The sequence below is a fragment of the Labrus bergylta genome, chromosome 7, assembly GCF_963930695.1.
Source record: "Labrus bergylta chromosome 7, fLabBer1.1, whole genome shotgun sequence".
Taxonomy (NCBI): domain Eukaryota; kingdom Metazoa; phylum Chordata; class Actinopteri; order Labriformes; family Labridae; genus Labrus; species Labrus bergylta.
Genome location: NC_089201.1, coordinates 233,163 through 256,519, shown reverse-complemented (window position 1 = coordinate 256,519; position 23,357 = coordinate 233,163). Strand labels below are relative to the sequence as shown.

General features: G+C 42.9%; 1 protein-coding gene across 6 annotated transcripts in view; it reads left to right on the top strand.

The window, feature by feature from the left end:
- Nucleotides 1–10,839: 10,839 nt before the first annotated feature.
- The window catches only part of siah1 (siah E3 ubiquitin protein ligase 1), a 29,665-nt gene continuing 17,147 nt past the window's right edge, over nt 10,840–23,357 (top strand). Inside the window, exons 1-2 of one of the 6 annotated variants that reach the window (XM_065956616.1) lie at nt 12,663–13,505; nt 14,306–14,480. The gene's annotated coding sequence lies outside the window, so the exon portion shown is untranslated. Of the gene's footprint in view, nt 11,000–12,662; nt 13,506–14,305; nt 14,519–18,661 lie in introns of those variants that run through there. The other 5 variants (XM_065956615.1, XM_020653076.3, XM_020653077.3 and 2 more) reach the window with 5 other exon arrangements.

Below are 23,357 nucleotides of genomic sequence, written 5' to 3'. Positions count from 1 at the left end.
TGCACTACATCACTGCCCATATGACCTGTAAACCATGAAATCATTCCTTCTTATGTGCACTAACAGTCCTTATAGGGCACTTCAATATGTGTCTTATTCATCATTTACAATCATGTGCAAGTCCAGTTTCATTCAAGTATGTTTGATTACCATTACCAACTAAAATCTTTCTACAGGAGCTCTATGAGAGAATGGGCCTCCATGGGTCTGGAAAGTGTACATACTTTATTATAGTAATGGAAGAGTTTTTAAACCATATCTGACCTCATTTTTCAAAAACATCATCAAAGGGATAATTTTGTTCATATATTTGATCATACAACATTTCTGTCTGATGGATCTCCAACAAAGACCAAATGATAATATCAACAATCACTTATCCTGACCAAATCTAGCCATTCAAAAGTATCACAGTCAGTGAAATATGACACTGGGTGGTTTGTGTTGCTCCCCTTGGCATATGCTTTATTTTTTTTCATTTATGTCCCAAATGTGTCCTCACGGCTTTAATGTATCCTGGAGTTTGAAACAGTCAGTTTGGCCAGCAGAGGGAAGAAACAACTTCTTATTATTTCATCCACCCATTCATCCACCCTTTCATTCATGCTCTTTCTGTCCACATTTGTCCCTTTCTACGTGATCTTTTAAAGCTCATACACATTTATTAAACACTCTCTTCTCCTGACTAAACCTTTTCTCTGCTTTCGCTGTACTTGACAATGTCCCTGGATCTCCTGTTAGGTTTGTAGCGCCTGTCAGGGCCAGTCAACCTCCATTTGATCTTTCCCTTTGTTTTTAACACTTCTAGTTTGTGACCTCAGTAAACTCTCGGCTCCACCCAACTTCAACCTGAGCAGAGGTCTAATGAGGCGGGGTAACCGAAAAAACATCTGTTTTGTTGTGTAAGGAATTTGACACACTTGCACTCCCCTTCAATCCTCCCGCTGCCTTTTTTGCTCTTTGTCATACAAAAGTGAAAGTAAAGCATCCAGCTGTTTTTACAAAAGATTCTTAAAGATATTGAAGAGTCTATTTAAACATATAACACCTTTTTAAAGTTGTTTATTAAAAAAAGAAAAACAGCATCTGATTATAACTGTGTGGTCTGCTCAGAGTCCTGGGGTCAGATGCTATGTCTGTGTTGACAAGGTAGATGCCAAAAGGAAATCAATCTAGCCAACCTGAAACTTAATATCGTACTTCCTGTGAGGGGAAATCGGAGGATTTGAAGAGGGAGGCCCGGTAGGTGTGAGGATCACTCGTGAGTGAGGTAAATGCTTATGTAAGGAACACAACAATCCTTCACTCACTTTGCCTTCATGCAAATGTGTGTTCCTGTTTGGTCTGTTTCAGGCAGATCAGATTCAGCCTGAGCCCTGTAAAGCATCATTTTACATCATTTTGCTCGTTTTGATGATATCTGCACTGCAGCACATATACTTCTGTCACATTTTTGGCTCCAGATCTGACAGTAAAGCTCCAAAGCCCTGTGATAAAGAAAAGACAAATCCCCGAAAAGGAAATAGAATCAGGCCAGTGTGGCTAAAAGACTTCTACATGAGTGTATGTTATGGGCTGTGGTTGGTGTTGTTTTGTGTTATCTCTCCCCTCCCTCTCTTTTCCACGTGTGGCCTACAGCTTGGTGCTCCGCCCATCCCTCCGGTAGAGTGGCAAAATTTGCTCACCTGGCTCGCCTGGTTTGGCAACCAAGTCCTGCATGCAGCAGGATGAAATAAATGCAGTGTGGCCAGTGTTTGTGGGGGTGGGGGGTTCACTCATGTGCTGGACCTTCAGGCTGCAGGAGTGAAATCTTCTCCTCTAGTGAAAGGGTTGGAAGTGAAATGATGTAGAGAGTTAGTTGTTTGTTTTTCTACACTTTGTGCCTATATTTAGCAAGTACCCTACGGCCTTCTGTTGTATTCAGGTTATGCATTTAGAGGAGCTTGTTTGTGTTCTTTTTGTTATTAAATCCTTACACTTTTTGGTTAAAAATTCTGGCCTCAACTTTTTCAATCCGGGTTCATTATTAGCTGTTGTCCCCGCATCCCTATAGCAAACCGGGGAACGTAACACAGTATCATATTAATCCCTCATTTGATTATTTCCAGGCCCTGGGGACACAACAAACACCTGTGTGCTAACATATCAGGTGCAACATTACATAAGCAGCACGCGTCATGCAACCTGGCTCTCATTATGCAAATGATTGTAGCTCAGGATTCAGGCAAAGTGACTTCCAGCACAGACAGTGTGCATGTCTCCACTGGTTATTCCCACTGGTTATTCCTCGACTGCAGGTAAATATTTAAACTTCTCATAAGCAGACCGACTTCGGCCAAAACAATAGCTTAAGGAAAAGTCCCTACAGGCTATGTGGACTAAATTAGGACAGATTAGCTTTCCTCTTTTTGAAATAGGAAGCCCAACAAGTACAAGCTAATATTTCAAATGAATTATGACAAGCTCCTGTGGGTTTGAGTCGATTTTGGGTGCCCCCTCTGGACAAAGAAGAACTGTACGTCTTATCCTTGCTGAGCTTATCCTGTTCAACATGTTGTGTGATGAAATATCCAACCCAGCTTTTTTTCAACAGTTCAATATATCACTCAATGTGAATCTTTGCTGTGGAAAATGTTCAAGAGACTGTTTTGTCAGTGTGCTGTTTGTCGACTGGTCTGACACCTACCCGGTGGCAGCAGATTCAAACATTAGTAATGACAGTGTAGAAAAGAATAATCTTGTCGTTGAAGGTCTCGTTTGCTTTTGTAGATCATGAAGAGGCAACAGTGTTCAGTCTGTTTCATAACCAGTTAAAAACTTGAGACAGGAGCTTTAAATTGAGGCTTAGGAGTGGTTTTGTGATGAACAATAGGTTTCATATCTTGGGACAAACTAAACAGTTCATCGTTGAATCATTGACAGGATCTGTTATACATTTACTTTTAGGCTCAGAGTTCCTTTATAATTATTTTTAAGTCCTTTATAATCATTAAAATAATAATAAACAAGGTCTTATTAGTTCATAAACTTACAATCAAAGCTAATGATGATAAAGCTTTGATTAATGTTAAGTGGTGCTTTCTTACATGATAAATGCATTTGAATAATTAAAATCACTTAACAGAGCAACAGTGCATCATGAGGTGGCAATAACACACACACACACACACACACACACACACACACACACACACACACACACACACACACACACACACACACACACACACACATCACAATCATGTTTGAGTTCTGTTCGCATTTTCTATTTTCTATTTTACGTTATAGCCAAACTTGCGATCTGTCCGATAAAACAGGAGTCATCCAGGCCTGTGGGAACTACATTTGGCTGTTGCTCCTTTGACTGTTTCTTGATGAGAAAATGAGGAAATGCTGCATGTCCGTTAAAGACTTGTGTTTTTTCCACAATTAATGAGGCGACTCAAATCCAAAATCCAGTCTGTGCCACTGTTTCCCTGAGTTTTCTGAGTCATACTGTGTCCTTAATCTGCTTTCTTGTTTCTCTGTGGTCCTGTGTGTGTCATAAACAACCCTGCAGTTAAGGTTATAAAGACATCAACAATGCTGGTTTTGCTCCTCTTTTGCTTTGATCATTGTCTATAGAGCAGAGTTTAATAGCCCGAAAGCATAATCACATAATTACGCATATCCAGAGTAAAGTTTTATGGTGACCAGACGACTGTAGCTGAGCTGGTGAGAGGATAAAAAAACATTATGTAACAGAAACAGAGTATCTTCATACGTTTCAACATCTTCATGTGTGTCATAATCCTTCGCTCTTCATGCTTGAACCCACATGGAACTTCATGTGACCATTTTAGACTTTGGTGCATGCTGTTTCAATAGCGCAGCCTCAAGACCGTCAGAGGCAAAAGTAAAAGTATAACTTTTGAGGAAATGTACCTGCTTGGACTTAGATAATAAAAGTGATATGCTCTCGATTCTGTGTGATTAATATGAAGCGAGCAGCAGCTACATGGACCAAGCTTAGCTTAAAGAGAAAGAGAAACAGGAGAAATCAGCTGGCCTGGCTCTGACCAAAAAAGAACAACCTCCATACAAGCACCTCTAAAGCTCGCTGAGCAGCTACATTTACTCTTGAATTGAATTACAATAACTTCAACTAAAAGGGTGATTAAATGTGTCCCAAACGTACTCTTTCCTGGGTTTTCTCTGAGAAGACAATCAGTCTTTTGATCAAGGGGACATTTAGTTTCATGTTTCATGTAGACCACAGGGGACTGTTTTCAAAGGTAGAAAAGTTGTATAATATGTCCTCTAAACTAAAATCAATGGAATATTAAAACATATTAAAGCTGTTTTTCTTTAATTGCAAGGAAGAAACTCAAAAAAAGCAAACATTTCTAACAGTTTTGGCTGTTAAAGTCAATGTTCTTTATATGCATGCTACCCCTTTGCTGAAAAGAACATAATGGATCTCACATCTCGCATTGGACCCATCATGTGTAATTCCTTAAACTCGCTCTGTTTCTGCTTAAGGTGCTTTTAATGTTTTTTGCCCCCTGATCCTGGTCTCTGAGCTTCAGGGTCACCTGACTTAATGATTACGGATCATTAAGCTGCTAATTGATCGATTGTTGAACGTGTCTGCTTACTGAGTGGAACTTTTCCTGCAGCTGTCTTCGCCAGCACTCTTGTAACAAACAAATGATGAAGCCTTTATTATGGGGAAGCAACCAGGAGTGTTGTGCATGATGCAGTCAGTCATTATGAGTGCAGTCAGTCATAATGCATTTTCACATTATGCACGACTGAAAATATCTAGATAATTTCAGGAGGTCTGCTCCGGAGATTCTCCTGACCTGATTGTTCACATTATGCTCTATCCCTGTCAGAGGGGAGGGGCGGGGGTCTCCCAAGGTAAGACATCACGTTAAAAAAAGACGCAGAAGTAGCGGACAGAGCCACAGAGTCCACTATATGATGCTACAATGAGAATATTTGACTTTATATCAATGCTTCGTGTGGTTCAGCAGAATTACAATGTCAACTAAAGAGCGGAGAACAACATACTGACAAACAGAAAACATTAAGTATGCGTTTAATTATGTGCATTCAGTCAGTCAGACAGTCAATGCACTGACTCACTGTTGGCTCCCATTGGCTCTATGTCATGGCTCTCTCACTCTGTGGCTCCCTCCTGATTGAGGTTCATTCCTTTCACCTGCTCAAACCTGCACAACAGCTCTCCATCTCCTCATCACCTCAGCAGTATATATACCCCGGCTCTCCATCCACTCATGGCCAGATCGTTGTGTCCATTACTGTGGTTGACTACATCGCAGGCTAATTAAGATTTCGAGTTTTGTTTTTGAGTTTCATCCTGTTTTTTCCTTTGCTTCAGGATCACCATTCACCCACCTACCTTCCTGCTCAGCCATCTGCCTCAACCTGCTCTCTGGACTCAAGACTGCTCAGCCACACTCTCACCCCAACTCTGCTCTGGTCAGCCATCATCCCCTTCACTCTGCCAACCTCCAGATTCTTCAACCCATCTTCATTTCCATTTGCCACAATAAGCCTCATTACCAATCAACCCTCTGTTTGTGTCCTGCATCTGGGTCCTAAATTCACTGGTCGAATATCCTGCTGCATTCTCACATCAGCTCACAGACTTGGAAAAAATACTAGGGGTCTTAGTTTTTGGACTGTTTGCGTTCACACATCGAACTCTTCCTGGAAATATCCAGAGTTTTTCAGGAAGTGTGAAAGCCCTAATAGTTGGGGATGCTTAGAGATGTCATTCAGTATGATGACATCATACTGTATTTTATGCAAATTCATATGTTATGTTCAGGATTAATCATAGTTAGAGTATTATTGTTTGTGGTCTGCATAAGTCTCACAACACAGAGAAAAATGCTTCGTTTCAAATGTGCTCTCCTTGTAATGTCACAGTGGGATTCTGGTTTAAAAAAAAAAAAACCTCCCCTCCCCTGATGACTCCACCCCCAGCCTAAAACAACAATTTTGCTCAGGTCAGCCATTTCTATTCTCGCTACAGAGGAGTGATGTCTACGGGGAAAACTTGGGGGGGTCATTACATTTAAAAAGACACACACACCAAAACGGAGCATTCTGAGAGAGCTGGTTTATACAGGGTCACAAACCTCCTCTGGTGCTTGATTCATGTTATATTTTGACCAAAGCACAGCACAGATGTTTCATTTAGACCACAGGGGACTGTTTGAAAAGGTAGAAAAAGGGTATAATATGTCCTCTCTAAAAGAATGATCAAATCAAACTCAAAATTCTAGAAAAACATAGTTCAAGCAGAGCTATTGCACTTTATATTTATTTATTTATACCATCTGAGTGAAATTCCTTAACGAACAGTGAGTTTTTATATTTTATATTTCTTGGTTGTATCTCATCAGGTTGTGTTGCACTGTCCTTTGTCTGTTTATCTGTTGTGTTTTTGTGTCCACTGCTGCAAATCAAATTTCCCTTCCAGGGACAAGAAAGATCTGAACTGAACTGCTCTTGTGTCTGACAGGATGATCACACATCTTTGTCCCATAAACAACATACAGACTGCTATAGGAAACGGACCAAAAGTAACTATGACACTTATCAATGAACTTCATCTACATATCACACAAAAACTGGTAAACACATGTTTTAACCCTTAATAAGCCAACTTCATTTAAGGGGGGTTCTGCAGCACCCTCATCACCCTTCTGTTGTGCGCCTATGGCTGCAGCAGAAAACTCTATCAAGTATTGCTCAGGAAAACCACCATGAATCCTCCCAGTCCACCCAGCTGCCTGCCTCATTCTGTGCTATTTACTACTTTTCACCTCTCTCTGTCACACTCAGCCAGCATCAGCTGAAGTTTAAAGGACAGGGGTTCAATCCAGTTTGGGCCCATCAGAATTTTCCACAAGAATCTCATCTATAAACAACTCTCAGTGAAGAGTCTGAGAAACCCACAGTTAAGAATTTGCATTAGTTCCAGGATGTCTGGAATTTGCTGATGTGCAGTTTAGCAGGCGAGTTTAGCAAGTCACCTTCCTCTCCCTCACTCTCTTCTTCCTGTAACTTGTCCTCCCAGGCCCACCCACACTCTCTACTACTTTCCCCCTCTTCCTTACTCCCATAACCACTGTCTCTTCACTTCCTTCCTCCCTTTCTCTCCTACTCCTCTCCCAGCCTCCCCTCCCCTTCTCCTCCTCAAACTCCATCCAAGTTTACTTCCAAGTTTTCTACTCTCAGCGTTTTGTCCTCACCCGTTCTACCCGTAAAAGAACAAAAGTAACATAATATCTATGCTGTTAGATCCAACCAAACATTCAAATTCCAACAGCATACCAGCAGAGCTTAACAGTCCCTTGTGATTGGATCTCTCACTTCCTCCCCTGTCCTTCCCCCAACCCCTCTCCCACTTTCTCATCGCTGCTCCCTCTGAAGTTTTATTCCTTCTTTGTTTTCCCCACTGTAGGAATATTATCTGGCTGAATAACAAAAACACTCACATCCTTTATATGGGGCATACTGGTAGAATTATAGCGGTCTGCTCGGACATCAAGAATTTTGCACTGTAAAAAAACCTGCTTTGTACGCATCATTCTCCTGGTAAACATGTGCATTGTGCTTCCTTGATGTAATGCATGTTCCACCATTAACAGGAAACAATTTGAAACAAATATTTATGCATTATATGCGGGCTGATTATTCCGGACTTTTTGTTTTTTAACGTGTTGCTGTCGTATTGGGGCAGCTCCTTTGGGAATCTGACATAGTGTCTGGGCATGATGAACCACCTCAGGGCCCTACAGACAGGAAGACAACGAGAGACAAAAGAAGAAAGAGGAGGAGAGCTTTTGCTTTGAGAATGCTCGAAGAGGTGCAGGTCCTGCCCTAAAACGTTGCTACGTAGCATGACAAAATGCAAGGATTGGAAATATTCTATAGTATCTATTTACACATTTCTAATTCTCTCTTGCAGTCCTTTGATATGTTTTGATTTCAAGAATAATTTAATACAATAGAAATTATATTCAGACTAAAAATACTGATCTCCTACTAGTTGTATGGGAACAGTCAGAAGATCTGCAAAGTGAGATGGAAATTTTGGTCTGTCTGCTGGTTATAAAACAGACTGAAATTTTATCCAGAATAAGGCCCTACTGTCCCCTTTAAACACAATATATATACGGACACATGCTCTGCAGGAGAGGGTAATCAGACAGAGGCGTGTGTTGCATTAAGTCTCTCATTAAGGAAAATTGCTCAACAGAATTGTGAGTGAACCTTTTAAAAACAGGGGCTGTTTCTGACAGACAGGAAAGACAGCTATTTCAAATTGTTCAAATAAAATCGATTTCTTTTTAAAAGTATTTTTCTAAAAGAAATATGTCTTGGAAAGGTGTGTGTGTGTGTGTGTGTGTGGGGGGGGTCCTATAAAAAGGGTGGTCTTGTATTCAGACCAATACAGTAATACTGATGGCCTAAAAAAGCATGCAAGAGCATCCATTACTAAATTGATTCTTTTTTATAGTTATTTTTAACCCCTGTAAAAGCTGCCATGGGGTAAGCCTAGGGTAAGGCGATTGCAGAAAAAAGAGCCTTTGTTTACATTTTTTCGAGGCTAAGACTGAGTATTGAGTTATACAGTTGACTGTTCAAGACAGAAGGAGGAGATTTATCATCAGAAAATATAACTTTTGCATGCACAGGACAGAATCTCCAACGAGTTAAAGGCCCTGACACACCAAGCAGACGGCAAAGAGAAAGAACTAGTGGCGACGAAGGCTGACTGTTGTAACGCCTCATGTCGTTGTTTGTCTTGGCCAAAAAGTTGAATTAGAACACACCGAAGACTACAGCCGACGGCCAACCACCACGTACGTTCTGCTCATATGTGAGAGGAAATTCCAGCAGGCGGCGGTAGTCCAATGTTATGACACCAGAAGACCATTTTCACATCGCTGTCGGTAACCACTCGTATTATATGTAGTTTACTAATGGGGAATAATGTCTGATAAAAAGGTGAAAATGGCGCTGGCGTTGTCAGCCCTTGGTCTTTTAGTGGAAAAAGAAAAGAAGAGGCGGAGGAGACAAAAAAGGAGAAACCGCACTAATGGGTGAAAGCATGGATACTACAGTGACATGTTCAAGGAGCTTTCCTGAACCTGAGAGGAGAGCTGGAGAGAAATGAAACCACCAAACAGAGGCCCTGACAAAACGTCCAACTAGGACAGACGGCCGACAATCTCCTTGGTGTGTCAGGGCCTTAAGACGTAACGTTTGTCCACAGGGGGCGCAAAAATCAACAATAACAAACAGTTCACAAACAAACCTCACAGGAGCTTTAAAGGAAAATGAAAACCTGTATCTGCTGTTTGGCTGGTCCATTCTGTACATGTTGAGCAACATCACAGAACAGATAAAAACTTTGACTTGATGATGGCACTGGAGGAAAAGTCGGAGGAATCAAAGTGACCAGAACTAATCTTCTGTGCACTAAAATTGTAGACTTCCAACAGCTGCCAATACATTACCATAAAACATTATAGTGTCTTCAATAGTAAGCCAAAGAATAACCCAGTAAGGCATTACATCATATCCCCTGGATACAAAGAATGTGTGAACATAAATTTAATAGAAATCCTTTTGACAGTTGTTGAAATATTTCTTGACCAATGTGGTAGACATACTGACTCTGCATTCCCTGAAGCCTCACTAAATATTTAGGATTAGTGAATGGCATGCTTTACATGGGGTTTAAGTAACAAGTAGAGTGGGAGCGAGAAATACAGTTCCTCTCCGTGTGATTATTTCAAAAGCATACTTACAGCGGCTAAGCCATTGTTAAGGACAGGACAATAGGATTACATTTACAAAAAGTCTGTTCTTTCTCTCACTTTTCTTGCTGTCTGAGGCTCTCTCGCCCTCCCATGCACTCAGGCGGCGGCTAGCCTGCCGGGACAATGCACTTACATAACCAATCCCTCTCTGTAATCCCAGCCTGTGTGGCCCCTCCCTTCCCAACCACCGCCACCACCATCCCGTCTGTCTCTCCTCTGTGTCTCCTCCAATCTGTGACCTTCTGCTGGTGGTGGTGGTGGAGGGGACTCCCTTACATCCAGATTACTATGGAAGAAGTGTCATGACCTCTTAATCTTAATCTCACCCAGTTACATTATGCTCACTATATCAAGACTGAATGACATGTCTTCATTCTCAATCCTGAGCCACTGCTTTTATGTAAAAAAAAAAAAAAAAAAAAGAGTATCACATGATAGTTTTAAACAGCTCTGCACTTGTCACCTTATTGGGGTATGCTGTTTACAAACTTATTCTACGAGTATGGGTCATTATGGGACAAGGTATTGATGTCCAATTTTCAGAACGTTTTCTTTGCTCATCAAATTTTGATAAGTTTTTTTTACATGATGTCACAGGATATGCAAAGGTACAACTATAAATGGAACCAGAGTTGTTTTAGAAAGCTTTTTAATTTTCCCCAAAATGCTGCATAAGTTTAGTTCAAATACAGCAAAGAGGCATGGGAAAATTCACCTATAGTAATCATATTAATTATAAGAGGGAAAGCAAAAGACCATTGAAACTAAACAGCCCTGTTTTTTTGCCAATCTAGTGAAGGTTAGGAATATTTATTAAGTAGCCAAACATTTCATGGGAATAAACTATTTTCTAACTTTATAGAAACAACAAATAAGCTGTATGCAACAATTATTGCATAATTGTCTAACTCTCTTCACATTTTATATAGCCTACTATAGATTCATTCTGGATTCGTGCAGAGCGCGCTCCCGCGGCTAAACTTCAACAACTGTGCGCGCTCCCGAGCGGCTGGTACTTAACGCCTGGCGTCTCGTCTCTGCTACAGAAGAAGTGCGAATGTGTACACCGAGCTAACGAAGGAAATACCACCACATCGCCATACACACACCCACATAACTGCAGTGAGCTGAAGGATATTTCGTCCGAGGTAAGCGGGTGTGCCGTGGCGAGTGAAACATCGGCTTTTCGAGCGTAGTGTGAGTGTGTGTGTGTGTGTGTGTCTGGAAAAACAACAGCACTGCTGTAGCAGACGTTAGCTTCCTTCATTAGCGCGGGGCTAATGCTGCCCGTTAGCTAGCTGTGCTTGGCAGAAAGCTGGCTACTGTTGTCGGCAGCTTGTTTCCTATGTTGACGATTTAAAATGCAAGCTTGTCTATTGTGTGCAGTCGATTACCATTCAATGCGAGTCGAAATGTTCGTAAAATGTCACGGTATCTGAGTCTCGGCTTGTTCACACACTTGCAATGCTAACAAGTACCCGCTTCAGCTAGCTAGTATGGTACGGGTTACTGCTTTACGGCAAGACAAGGCCCTGTGTGTCTTTAACAGTGGATGCTAGCCAGGCTATGCCGTTGTCTGCCTTGTCAGCCAAGGCCGTTTGCCTATCAAAGCAGGTTAGTTCGGGTCAACAGAAACCCATCATGGCATTGTTTTGTGTGGGAGTCCTAACTAGCGCAACCGGGTTTGGTGACGGCTCTAAAGGAAGTGATGACTAATGTTTACTCAAAGAAACGAGTGTGGCTGCTGTCATCGTTACTATGTGCAACTGTGTTTGACCTGTCTCTAAGGGGAGGACAAGTGAATGTCAGCTTTTTTTGTTGCTGTTCATTGAGTGGCTCTGATATCCTGTACCACACGTAAATCGTTTGTATTGCTGTCGTAGCGGCTGCATAGTTTTCACACCTCTCGACGTGTTATACACTATGCTATCGGAAACACATCTCTGTTGGTTTCACTGTGTGACCTTATGATTAAGTCACCTATAGGATAAGTGAGCCTTATTGATGATCTCTTTTCTTTCTTATCATCCCTGCTGATTTTGTCTCTGCTCATGTTGAGAGGGGATGGGTGTGTGCTGGGGTGAATGTTAGAGCACTAAACCCAATCATCTCAAAGGAACAAGATGACAGTATAGTTACCAGTGCTAAAACATGCAATAACAAACTTCGAGCCAATTCAAATGAGTGGCAGGAGCATCATGATCAATTCCAGTGCTTAAGATGTCTGTAACTTTAAATGTATATACTGTAAGACACAAATTAGGGCTATAAGTTAGGCAATTTGAAATCTCTTGCCATTGGTCTGCTCCCTCTGGTGATAGGAGACAATTCTTCAGGAATATAGAATTTCAATTATTTTATTATTCTCAAGTTAAGGACTTTCCTTTAAACTAAGCGGGTGAGTATGCATATTTTTTAACACATATATTCTTATTAATGATGTCCGTATACTTGGCTAACTTGCATGAATTGAGTCTGTTGAAGGTGTCAATGCTGTTTGGGTTATGCTGGTAACTAAGAGACATGTGGTAGGTTATGTAACTTATTATTGTGGCATAAGGGAATGATCAGGATGGGGGGTTTCCTTACTAAGTTTGCATTTCATCAGTGCAAAATACACACATGATGTGGGTTAGCTTTACTTTGAGCATAATACTCCAACACCAGTGCTGTGCTTACAACAAAGCAGTTTGTCAGAGGCAAGCAGACAGGGTTTCCCACATGGCATAAATAGAGACGGTTTTAGTAGGCAGTACGCTCAAGTAAATGAACTTGAGCGTACTGCCTTTTTTCTAGTCTTCTGACTACAACAAGTGCTTACAGTGCTTGCTTTTGTCTTTATATCATTGCTTCATGTACTCGATCTTCATCACAGTAGCAACAAAAGAGAGGAAAAGAATGTACTGGTGAGCAGGAAAGAGTATGAAGTTGCTTTTTACATGCAGGAAGATCACGCTGCGTAAGTCATATAAGCGTTATTGCCCTCATCCGCTGTTAATTTTCCTGAATATTTCCTGGCTCGGCTCACCCCAACTTCACTAGGCATTTGACGAAGAGGCTGGCAGAAAAAAGTCCAAAATTGGGGTGAGAAATTTGGCTGTCTATGTTCACATCTGCAGCTCACCTCGACAATTTCGAGAAATGTCAAGAGTTTTGTGCTGTGCTGGAGTCACGAGGAAGTGGATTGGGTGGACCCGCCTGAAATAAACAGTTTGTTTATTTTTATTTAATTATTCTCACTTATTTTTTTTACTGACTGCTTGTTTTTCAAAGTGTTGAGAATGTTAAAGTGTTTGATAAATGTATGTGATTAAGCTTTACTTTTATTGATCCCCGCAAGGGGAAATTTCAGCTTGTACACTCTGTAAGTCATGAACACACACATGCAGAAACAGGATCCTATGGACATGCACTAATGGAGAGAAGCGAGAGTGACGGAGTGGCCCACAGCGTCCTGAGCTGGTGGTGGGGAGGGGGTTTGGTGCCTTGCTCAAGGGCATCTCGGCAGTGCTCAGGAGGTGATCTGGCACCTCTCCATCTACCAGACCAACTTCCATATTTGGTCTGCACGGTCTGCACCGGTGACCCTCCGGTTTCCAACCCAAGTCCCTACAGACTGAGCTACTGCCGCCCCATGCAGATGTTGTAAAATCAGTGAGTAATAATCGTGATCTCAATATCAGTCAAAGTGATCGTGATTAGGATCCATAATCAAGCAGCCCTATTTTGTATGTAAACTTATGAGTCAAGTTAACACAGGTTCTAACAGGTGCAACAGATCTAACAGGTGAATCAGGGTTGTCTAACCGTCAATCTGCAAACTTCCTCATAAGCCTATCTTGAGAGCTCATCAATCAAGAACGGCCATAAATGCACCAATGCAAACCTTGAGCAAGTAATGACCTCTTGTGTTTTTCTGATGACCCCCCCCCATGTACAATGCTGTCTGTCTCTAATGCAGCAACAGCGCTGAACTCGTTTTGACCCGAGGGTTTTCCGAGGCTTTTAGAGAGGCTTAGTAAGTCGTTTGGTCATGTAGCCAGCAGGGTGGTTTTCATATGTGGACTGATGTTGACAGATGCCAAGATGACAGGGATTTTTGTCATGGAGAGGAACGAGTCACCCTCACGAAATCCTCCGTACTTAGTAAAATGCAAGATAAAAATAGCCAGTTTTCTTTTAATATTTAAGTTTAACAGTTGGATCTTTTGGCTCAGAGCTTCACAGTTTTGGTTTCATGGCTGGCATTCTTCAAATGTGCATTGTGAGTCGCTTCCATTTCTCGTTTGTTAGCTTCATTTATAAACTGCAGGTTGTTGACTATTCGGAACATAATAGGAAAAGGTTACGCAGGTAGACACTTTAAACCTTTCCCAAAACAGGCTTATACTCCAGGTTTTTTATTTTTTTTATTTAAGATTTATTTTTTGGGCTTTTCTTGCCTTTTAATGCAGAGAAAGGACAGTGGATAGAGCCGGAAACCAGGGAGAGAGAGCGGGGAATGACATGCGGAAAGGGGCCACGGGTGGAAGCGAACCCGGGCCTACCGCTCGAGACGGGAGTCTCAACACATGGGACGCGCGCCCTAACCATTGTGCCACCAGCGCGCCCCATACTCCAGGTTTAATGGTACTGTCCAAAAGGGCTATCTCTCCTGAAACATCCTGGTAGGACAAAAGTTTGTTCTTGCAGTCATATTTGAATCTGAATTGGTGTCGTACAGTTACTGAAACTCTTTTCTTCGCATCAAATCATGTTTGGAGAACTAAAGGCACTTTTTTATATCATGGAGCTCATCTCCTCAACCCCCTCCACTCTACAAAGAGCGTGGTTTACCGTACTTTTATCTTAATTTCATGTCTAGGCTGCCTGTATGTCTGCTCTCCCGGTCACATGACTACCTGCAACACTTAGTGTGTTGTGATGAGGATCAATAAAGTATAAATAAAAAAAACAATGTTAATATTGGCCTGTTCGGTCGATTATCATATCCTGTTGTTACTGCTAATACCACTCATACTTCTACTGTTATTACTGGCATTGTAGCCATAGATCTGCTCTATTGTTGCCGTTTCCGTTTGTCTCGTTCCATCTCTCTCTCTGCAAGCCCAACAGTCGCAGCAGATGTCTGTTCAACACGAGTCTTGCCACTGTTACTTGCTAAATGTGTCCAAGTGCTTTGCTCATGGTGGATTAATGTTGGGCCTCTGTAAATAAGGTAAACATTTACAGAGTAAGACTCTACCCTGTTTACAGGGTAGATCTGCTCTTTTCTTAAAGGTGCCTCAAGATATGATAGTAAAATGTGTTTAGCACCTTTCTGAGCCAAAGTTACAATGTGCTTTACATCAATAAGATAACATTTGTTCTGTGTAAATAAAGAATGATTGATTGATTACTGTGTTGACAAAATATCTGCAGCACATGTTAAGTGAATATAGCTCAGCTCTTCCTCACAAGAATGGCAGCTGGTCCGGCTGAACTGATGTAGGAGTGGAGTCTGAGTATGTGAGTGTGAGCATGCGCCAGGGAGTGAGTGAGAGACGGCAAGTGAGTCACAGACTGTAAAAGTGAGGTAATTCTAGATCTGTTACTTATGCCAAAGGGAGTCCCCGCTCGCTGTATCAATCTCTGTCTGTGTGTCTGCCTGTCTGTGTGTGTGTCGTGTGTATCAAAGGCTACACGTCCATGTCTGCATATTAAACCACAAGGTTTGTGGAGTTGAGTTAGGTGAACTCGGAGTACTAATCTGCTGGTGTCTGTTTGAGTGCATAAGTTACATTACACGCTAAAGGACATGTTTACTTGTCATTGTTTCTTTAGGGATTAAACTTGAGGCCAAGGCTGGCTGCTACACAAATATATAAACTTTTGTGTGGGACGCTATCCATGGCCAGTAATCCACCATTTTTGCTTTTAATCTGAATATCACAAACACTACTCATTGAGCTTGTACAAAGGGCAACAGGGGTTAGAGAGACGGCATCTTGTTCACCAAGCCTCCGGTCAGTGTCACAAACAGAGTTATGTTTCTCTCAAGAGTCTGATCAACAACCAACCAAAGGCTGTGTGTTGTCATGATAAATCCTGTGTGTGATAATTAAATCACCAAAGCATTAACATCTCTTCAAGTCAAATGAAAGTAAAAAGAGGTAACTGAATCAAAAGCATACAACATTAATGAAGTAATATTTCTGTGCTTTGTTTTAGACCACCCTTAGGGACTCGCGTTAGATTAGTTAGAGTGCTGCTCTAAATGGAAATGCCAGAAGGCATTTCATATGGAAATATGGGCTTGTATTTAAGTCGTATTTGACAACCTCTATGTCAAGCAGGGTGCAAAATTATTTCTTTTAAATGTGAACATCTTGCAGACACTGACGGATGAATGTTCATGTTCAAATCCACTGAACAGTATATCTGAAATCTGCCACTTTCATCCTTCACCAGTGTTTGATTGTTGCTAATTTTTTCAATAAGCTGTTCAAGAGGAGTCATCAGTGTTTCCCCTCCTCCCTCTCTCCCACTCTCTTCCCCTTTGTGAACCCCTGGCTGTGGCTGATGAAGTGTTTGGGTCCCTGTTGGTGAACTGCTACCCGGTCCAGATGGCTCATTGTTGAATCTGCTGCCCTGCCCCTTTAATAACACACTTTTGGCATTGGCCAGTGTCACCAGTGCTGTTTTATAGCCCACCACGAGCATGTGTGTAACAGCAGGATCTCTTTGTGTCCATATTCTTTGTGCTGCTGAATTTCTGACTGCATTATGTTTATATTGTTCGGCGATAATGTGAGCAGATGTGGTGAAACGGTGGGGAGGGGAGAGAGTACAGTGTGTCTGAAATCTGCTCTTCAAGCCAAACAAAAGTGAAGGGGCTTAACCAGTCTCTTTCCATCAGTTCCTCTGAAAACTGTTTATGTTAATACCTGTTCAAAAGCAGACTGTGATATTGTTTGATGCTGAGGATAACGATAAAATGACTGTGAAACGGCTGTGCTGATAAATTGATGAATCAAAATGTTGATTGACTGATGGGCTGCAGAAATCAATTATTTTAGTAATCTATCAGATATCTGGTGATTAATCGAGTTATCAGATAAGAAATATTGCCACCAAATATTTCTTTTCTCAATCACTTGCTTTAATTGGTTTAGTTAGTAGTGAAAAGGATCACACTTGACCCGCGGTTCATTCGGATCGTCTTTTAAAATATATTTTTCTCTGACTTCCACACAGAAACGGGTCTTAAAGCTTTAATATTTCAAGCGCTCCATCGTCCTTTCTGCGCTTACTCTCTGCCTGTCTGGTGAAGGTAACAGCTGATGGCAACGTGTGGAAACGATCAGTAGCGTCACATTAGTGACGTTACAGCCAGCTGGAGTCTGTTGCTGTAAACTTTGTAACAGAGAGCTGTGTTCTATACAAAAACTGACGATATTGTTCCCAAATGCACACTCAAAGTTCTTTGCGGTGTGTCATACATGTCATATCCTTCAGGTACACAGACACACACACATCCGCTAAATGAACGGTATGTGTATGTGTGTTGCATGTTGAAAAACCTCAAAGCTCATACAAGATTATGCATAAGGAAGCACTGACACTGAAAGCTGCCATATTGTTGCTTTATGTGTTGCTTTGATAAAAACATCTTGTGAATTATACTTTGATACATCGTCGGTAAACAATTCCTCAGGTTGGTTTTGCACGTTGGTCTTGACTACGGTTAACTCGAATTTAGTTTTCATCAGGGTTTGGAGTAGCAGAGAGAATCACTCCCAGGATTCCCTGCCAGCCTCAACATCATCTTTTGTTATTGTTTTGAATGAGAGCCCTCTGAAGGTGAAATTTATGTACTGTGCGTTTAAATTAAGTAATTTATGGCGATAGATGTGCGGACGCAGACCCGACAGCACGTCCCTTGTTTCTTGTTTTTTTTGTCTCAAGTTGTAAACTCGTTACGCTTCGTAATTACTTAAAGCCATGCATGTGTTGTATTATAAACTTATGTACAAGAGGTAACCGTGCTCAGGCCCAGTTAGTCCTGGAGCAGTGTGAGTGCTTAAACATGGTGCGGGACAACTTTGCTAGTGCTTTAGTTTCCCTTTTGGAAAGACAACTTGTTTTGTTGTTTTTTTTTTACTTATTATTGTCTTTTATTGAACCTTATTTTAACTTTGTCTTTATTTTTGCCTTTACTGCTGTAACAATGCAAATCCCCCTGTTGTGGGACTTGTATAGTATTATCTCATCTTGTCTAATTACTAGGCCTAAAATAAATATCAACCACAAGCACAGCCCTGTTCTGCTCTACCCGCTCCAACTCCATACATTGACATCCTCTACACCTCATTTTCTAACGTTATCTAATCCACATGTTTATCAAAAGGTGATAGAAAAATGGTTGGCAAATATACTGTAGCCGGCCACCTGGGCCTGTGTGGGGAAACGATGGCGGTGCATCATCCACTTCAAAAACGACCCCTGCTGAAGCCATGTCTGTACGTCATGTCTATTCAGCTACAGATGTAAGAGACGTGAGGACCTGGAAGAATAGTAGAAAAAGGTAGAAAGCATCCTTTACTGTTAAAAGAAGGGAATTGGGATTCGTTTTTTATTACCATTCTTAACTAACAAAGTTTCCTAGTTAATACCTCTAATGGCAGATCAGGGGCAGAACGCGGACCTTTCCACCTCTGTGCCTGACACATAGCAGAGGCGGCATAATGCGAGTAAATATCACACCTTTACTAGACAATTAAGCAACAAAAGTGTGTCATTGAATCACTCAAGAAGCAATTTTGTTTCAAGTTTGAAATGTGTAAATGTCACGCTTTTTGTGTTAACTAAGTCGGCCATTATGGCCAAGATGGCGGCGCGAGCGCATCGCGAGGCCCAGCGTCTCTCTCAGATTTGCAATTTTGCAGTAATTTTATTGTTAATTTTGGGTCTGTTCGTACGGAACAGCCTCGCCTTAACATCCTACACCCGACAGGAACTTTTGGATATTGGAATACACCTCCCTGATGATCTAATCAACAATCTTCGACTCATCCCTGAGATCGCCAAACCACCCGAGGCTACGCACTCTACCCGGCCGGGCGGAAGTGCTCGCAGGCGGCGTCGAGACCGTAAACAAAGGCGGGGGAAGCGCGGAGGTATAAGGGCTAAGCTAAAGCTAACACCGCACCGTCTCCCGTTCCCCTGCATTTTCCTCGCTAATGTGCGGTCTTTGGTGAACAAAATGGAGGAGTTACGACTTCGCATCATCCACAGCAAGAGACTTATGGACTGTAATGTCATGATCTTCACGGAAACATGGCTAAACAACGGAGTACCGGACGATGCTATCAAGCTAGCCGGTCGCCACACACACCGAGCAGACAGAACAGCAGAGGACTCCGGTAAGACCAGAGGAGGAGGGCTGTGCATTTATATTAACAAAGCTTGGTGCACAGACTCTGTCATTATTGGGAGACACTGCTCAGCTAACATAGAGTTTCTCATTGTTAAATGTAGACCTTTCTATCAGCCAAGGGAGCTCAGCTCCACTATTGTAACTGCAGCCTACATCCCCCCTGATGCCGATGCAAAAGCTGCTATGAAGGAACTTTACACCGCTATCAGTAAACAACAGACTGCTCACCCGGAGGCTGCATTTATAGTTTGAGTGATTTTAATCACTCAAACTTAAAGACAATGCTCCCTAAATTTCACCAGCATGTTTCCTGCAATACAAGAGGAAACAAAACTCTGGACCATGTTTACACAAACATCGCAGGAGCCTACACCACGACCCCCCTCCCCCACCTGGGACAGTCAGACCACCTTTCTTTGTTCCTCATCCCCAAGTACTCCCCACTCATCCAACGTGTGAAGCCATCAGTAACAACGATTAAAGTGTGGCCAGCGGGGACAGACTCTGTACTTCAGGACAAGTTCCATCACACAGACTGGAGTATGTTTGCTTCTCAGGCTACCTTGGGCTCTCACACAGACATTGACACCTACACTACTTCTGTGCTGGATTATATCAACACCACCATCGACAGTGTTACAACATGGAAGCAGATCACCACGTACCCAAATCAGAAGCCATGGATGAACAAGGAGGTGCGTCTCCTGCTGAAGGCCCGCAACACCGCCTTCAGATCAGATGATGCAATGGCCTACAGCGTATACAGGGCAAACCTGAGGAGGGGCATCATCAAGGCCAAGCACTGCTACAAGCTGAAGGTAGAGGAACACTTCTCCAACTCCGACCCCAGACGCATGTGGCAGGGCATCCAGTCCATCAGTGACTATAAACCCAGAAACTCCACCCCGATAACCACAGATGTCTCCTTCCTGAACGAGCTAAATCACTTTTATGCTCGTTTCGATAGAGACAACAGAGAGACGCAGACCACGACCAGACCTCCTGCAGACAACCAGCCCCTCTCACTCACCTCCACAGACGTCCACGCTGCACTGAGCCGGATCAACGCTCGAAAGGCTGCTGGTCCAGACGGCACCCCCGGGCGCGTGCTTAGAGCATGTGCGGAGCAGCTCACTGGGGTTTTTACGGACATCTTCAACCTGTCCCTCGCCCAAGCAGCTGTGCCAGGATGCATCAAAGCCACCTCCATTGTCCCAGTGCCGAAACACTCCAGCCCGACAGGCCTGAACGACTACCGCCCTGTAGCACTCACACCCATCATAATGAAGTGCTTTGAGCGACTGGTCCTAGCACACCTGAAAAACTGCCTCCCACCCACACTGGACCCATTCCAGTTTGCCTACCGCAGCAATAGGAGTACAGAGGATGCAGTCTCCACTGCGCTGCACTCTGTGCTCACACATCTGGACAATAACAACACATACGCACGAATGCTGTTTGTTGATTTTAGCTCAGCATTCAACTCTGTCATCCCCTCCAAGTTAAACACTAAACTCGGAGACCTGGGCTTCAACACCTCCCTCCGTCACTGGATAATGGACTTTCTGACCAACAGACCCCAGTATGTTAGGTCAGGACACACCTGCTCCACCACCATCACACTCAACACAGGCGTACCACAGGGCTGTGTGCTGAGCCCATTCCTCTACTCCCTCTTCACCCACGACTGCAGACCTGTACATGGATCCAACACCATCATCAAGTTTGCGGACGATACAGCGGTGATTGGCCTCATCAGCAACAACGATGACACGGCCTACAGGGAGGAGGTACAGCATCTGGCCGCCTGGTGTGCTGACAACAACCTGCTCCTCAACACCAGCAAGACGAAGGAGATCATCGTGGACTTCAGGAGAGAAAGAGGAAGCACGCACAACCCCATTCACATCAACGGGATGGCTGTTGAACATGTCTCCAGCTTCAAGTTCCTGGGGACCCACATCACAGAGGACCTCTCCTGGTCCACTAACACCTCCAGTCTGGTTAAGAAGGCTCATCAACGCCTCTTTTTTCCTGAGGACACTGAAGAGACACCACCTGTCTTCAGCTGTACTGATGAACTTCTACCGCTGTGTGATCGAGAGCATCCTGACCAGCAGTGTCTCAGTCTGGTACGGAAACTGCTCTGTCGCAGACCGTAAGGCGCTACAGCGGGTGGTAAAAACCGCCCAGCGCATCACAAGGTGTCCACTTCCTGCCATTGAGGATGTCCAAAGAACACGCTGTCTGCGGCGAGCTCATGGCATCCTTAAAGACTCCTCCCACCCTGCCCACAGACTGTTTACCCTCCTGCCCTCCGGCAGGCGCTTCAGAAGCCTCCGGACCAGAACCAGCAGACTGAGGAACAGCTTTTTCCCCAGAGCTGTTTCTCTACTGAACTCTACCCCCCGAACTCTGAACTCTGTCTCTCTCTCTCCCTCTCTCTCTCCGCCCCCTGCATATCACCTCACACCCATCATCCCCCCACCACTCCTCCTGGTCACACACACACATCTCTCATCCATCTGTATTATTGTATTATAGTATGTTCATATTCTTTATATTATCTGTAAACTAGTATAGCATGCTCACTGCATCTTAATCTGTATATTATTAGTATAGCATGCTCACTGCACCTTAATCTGTATATTATAATCCTAAGAATACACTTATTTTGTAGCATTACTTATTTATAGCATTTATTTATATTTATAGCATCCCATTAATCCAGCCATCCAGATATACCTAATAATTCACTTTTTTTTGTCTACATCTGTAAATTTTGTAATTACTGTACATAGCACAGACTCTTGCACTTTCTGCTTATTTGCACTTCTGGTGAGATGCCAAACCTCATGTCGTTACTCTATACTTGTATATGTGTAATGACAATAAAGTTGAATCTCATCTCATCTCATCTCATCACATGCTCTGCTCCTGAGAGGTGGATTCTTGCTCACATTCATATTTTGGTTCAACTTGAGCTTCTTCTCCTGGCCGCAGAGGGACCAGTGTTTGCAGAAGAGGGTGTCTCTAAAGAGAAGGTCAGCGGAACATCCTACATAGTAAGGCTTATTCAAGAAAGTCACAAGTTAACATTTGAAAGATCACAAGGGACGCTGTGCCCCGATCAAAGACTGTTCATCACTTTCTTCAGATCTGGAATTTGTGGCTTTTGAGCAAATCTGTAATTTTGCAAATGCCTGAACTCAGTTGTAATGTACAGCACACTCCCCTAGTTTTCACAAACATTTAAAAAAGCAGGTTAATGAATGTGATACAGATTCCTTTTGAATGGGAGGGGGGAAGTCACTTGAGGGAGAAAAGAAAAGGCAGTGGGAATGTGAGGTATGGTGTCAATGAGGGCAGCTGCTGGTACAGCAGCCAGACAAGGCTGAAATCTGAGACCTTCACAACCACAGAGCGAGCATGGCGAAGGGAGGGGGCAGAGAGAAACACAAGAGAAGCAGTGAGAGAGAGAAAGAATGTCCATCGAGGAAAAATATACAGGCTTGAAGCTGTACAAACATGCAACACAGTGTTGGTGAATAGAGGAAAATGGGTGAGATAGTAAGGTGAAGTGCAGCAGAGCAAAATTGCATGAATAAAGTGTGAGTGTGTGAAAGAGCCATGACGTGTTGTGGAGAAGAAGGGGTTGTGTGTTTGTGTAGGGAGCGGGAGAGGGAGGAAGGGTGTGAGTGAGCATGCTCTGTTTGGACTGACATTGGATGCCGGCTTTTCCCCTCTCTGTCTCACACACAAACACACCCTGCAGCGGTGACACCTACCACACTCCAGGGGACAGAAAGAACATGGGTGGAAAAAAAAGGAGATAAAGGCAAAGGAAGATAATCCATGTTTGGGGCTTTCCCTTTTTTTTTTCTTTAGTTGGGCCGTTTCCTCTTCCACCGGGAAGAGGAGGACTTTGTCTACAGTCAGCGGAGGATTACTCTTCAGAACCAGCCATTCTTTTGCTCTGAAAGTTGTACTTTGTTCCAGACATTTTGGAAACGATTGTGGTACCCGTTTGAAGCTGCAGTAGTACAGGAAAACCAGTCCCCGAGGATCTTACTCCAGGAAAAACAAAG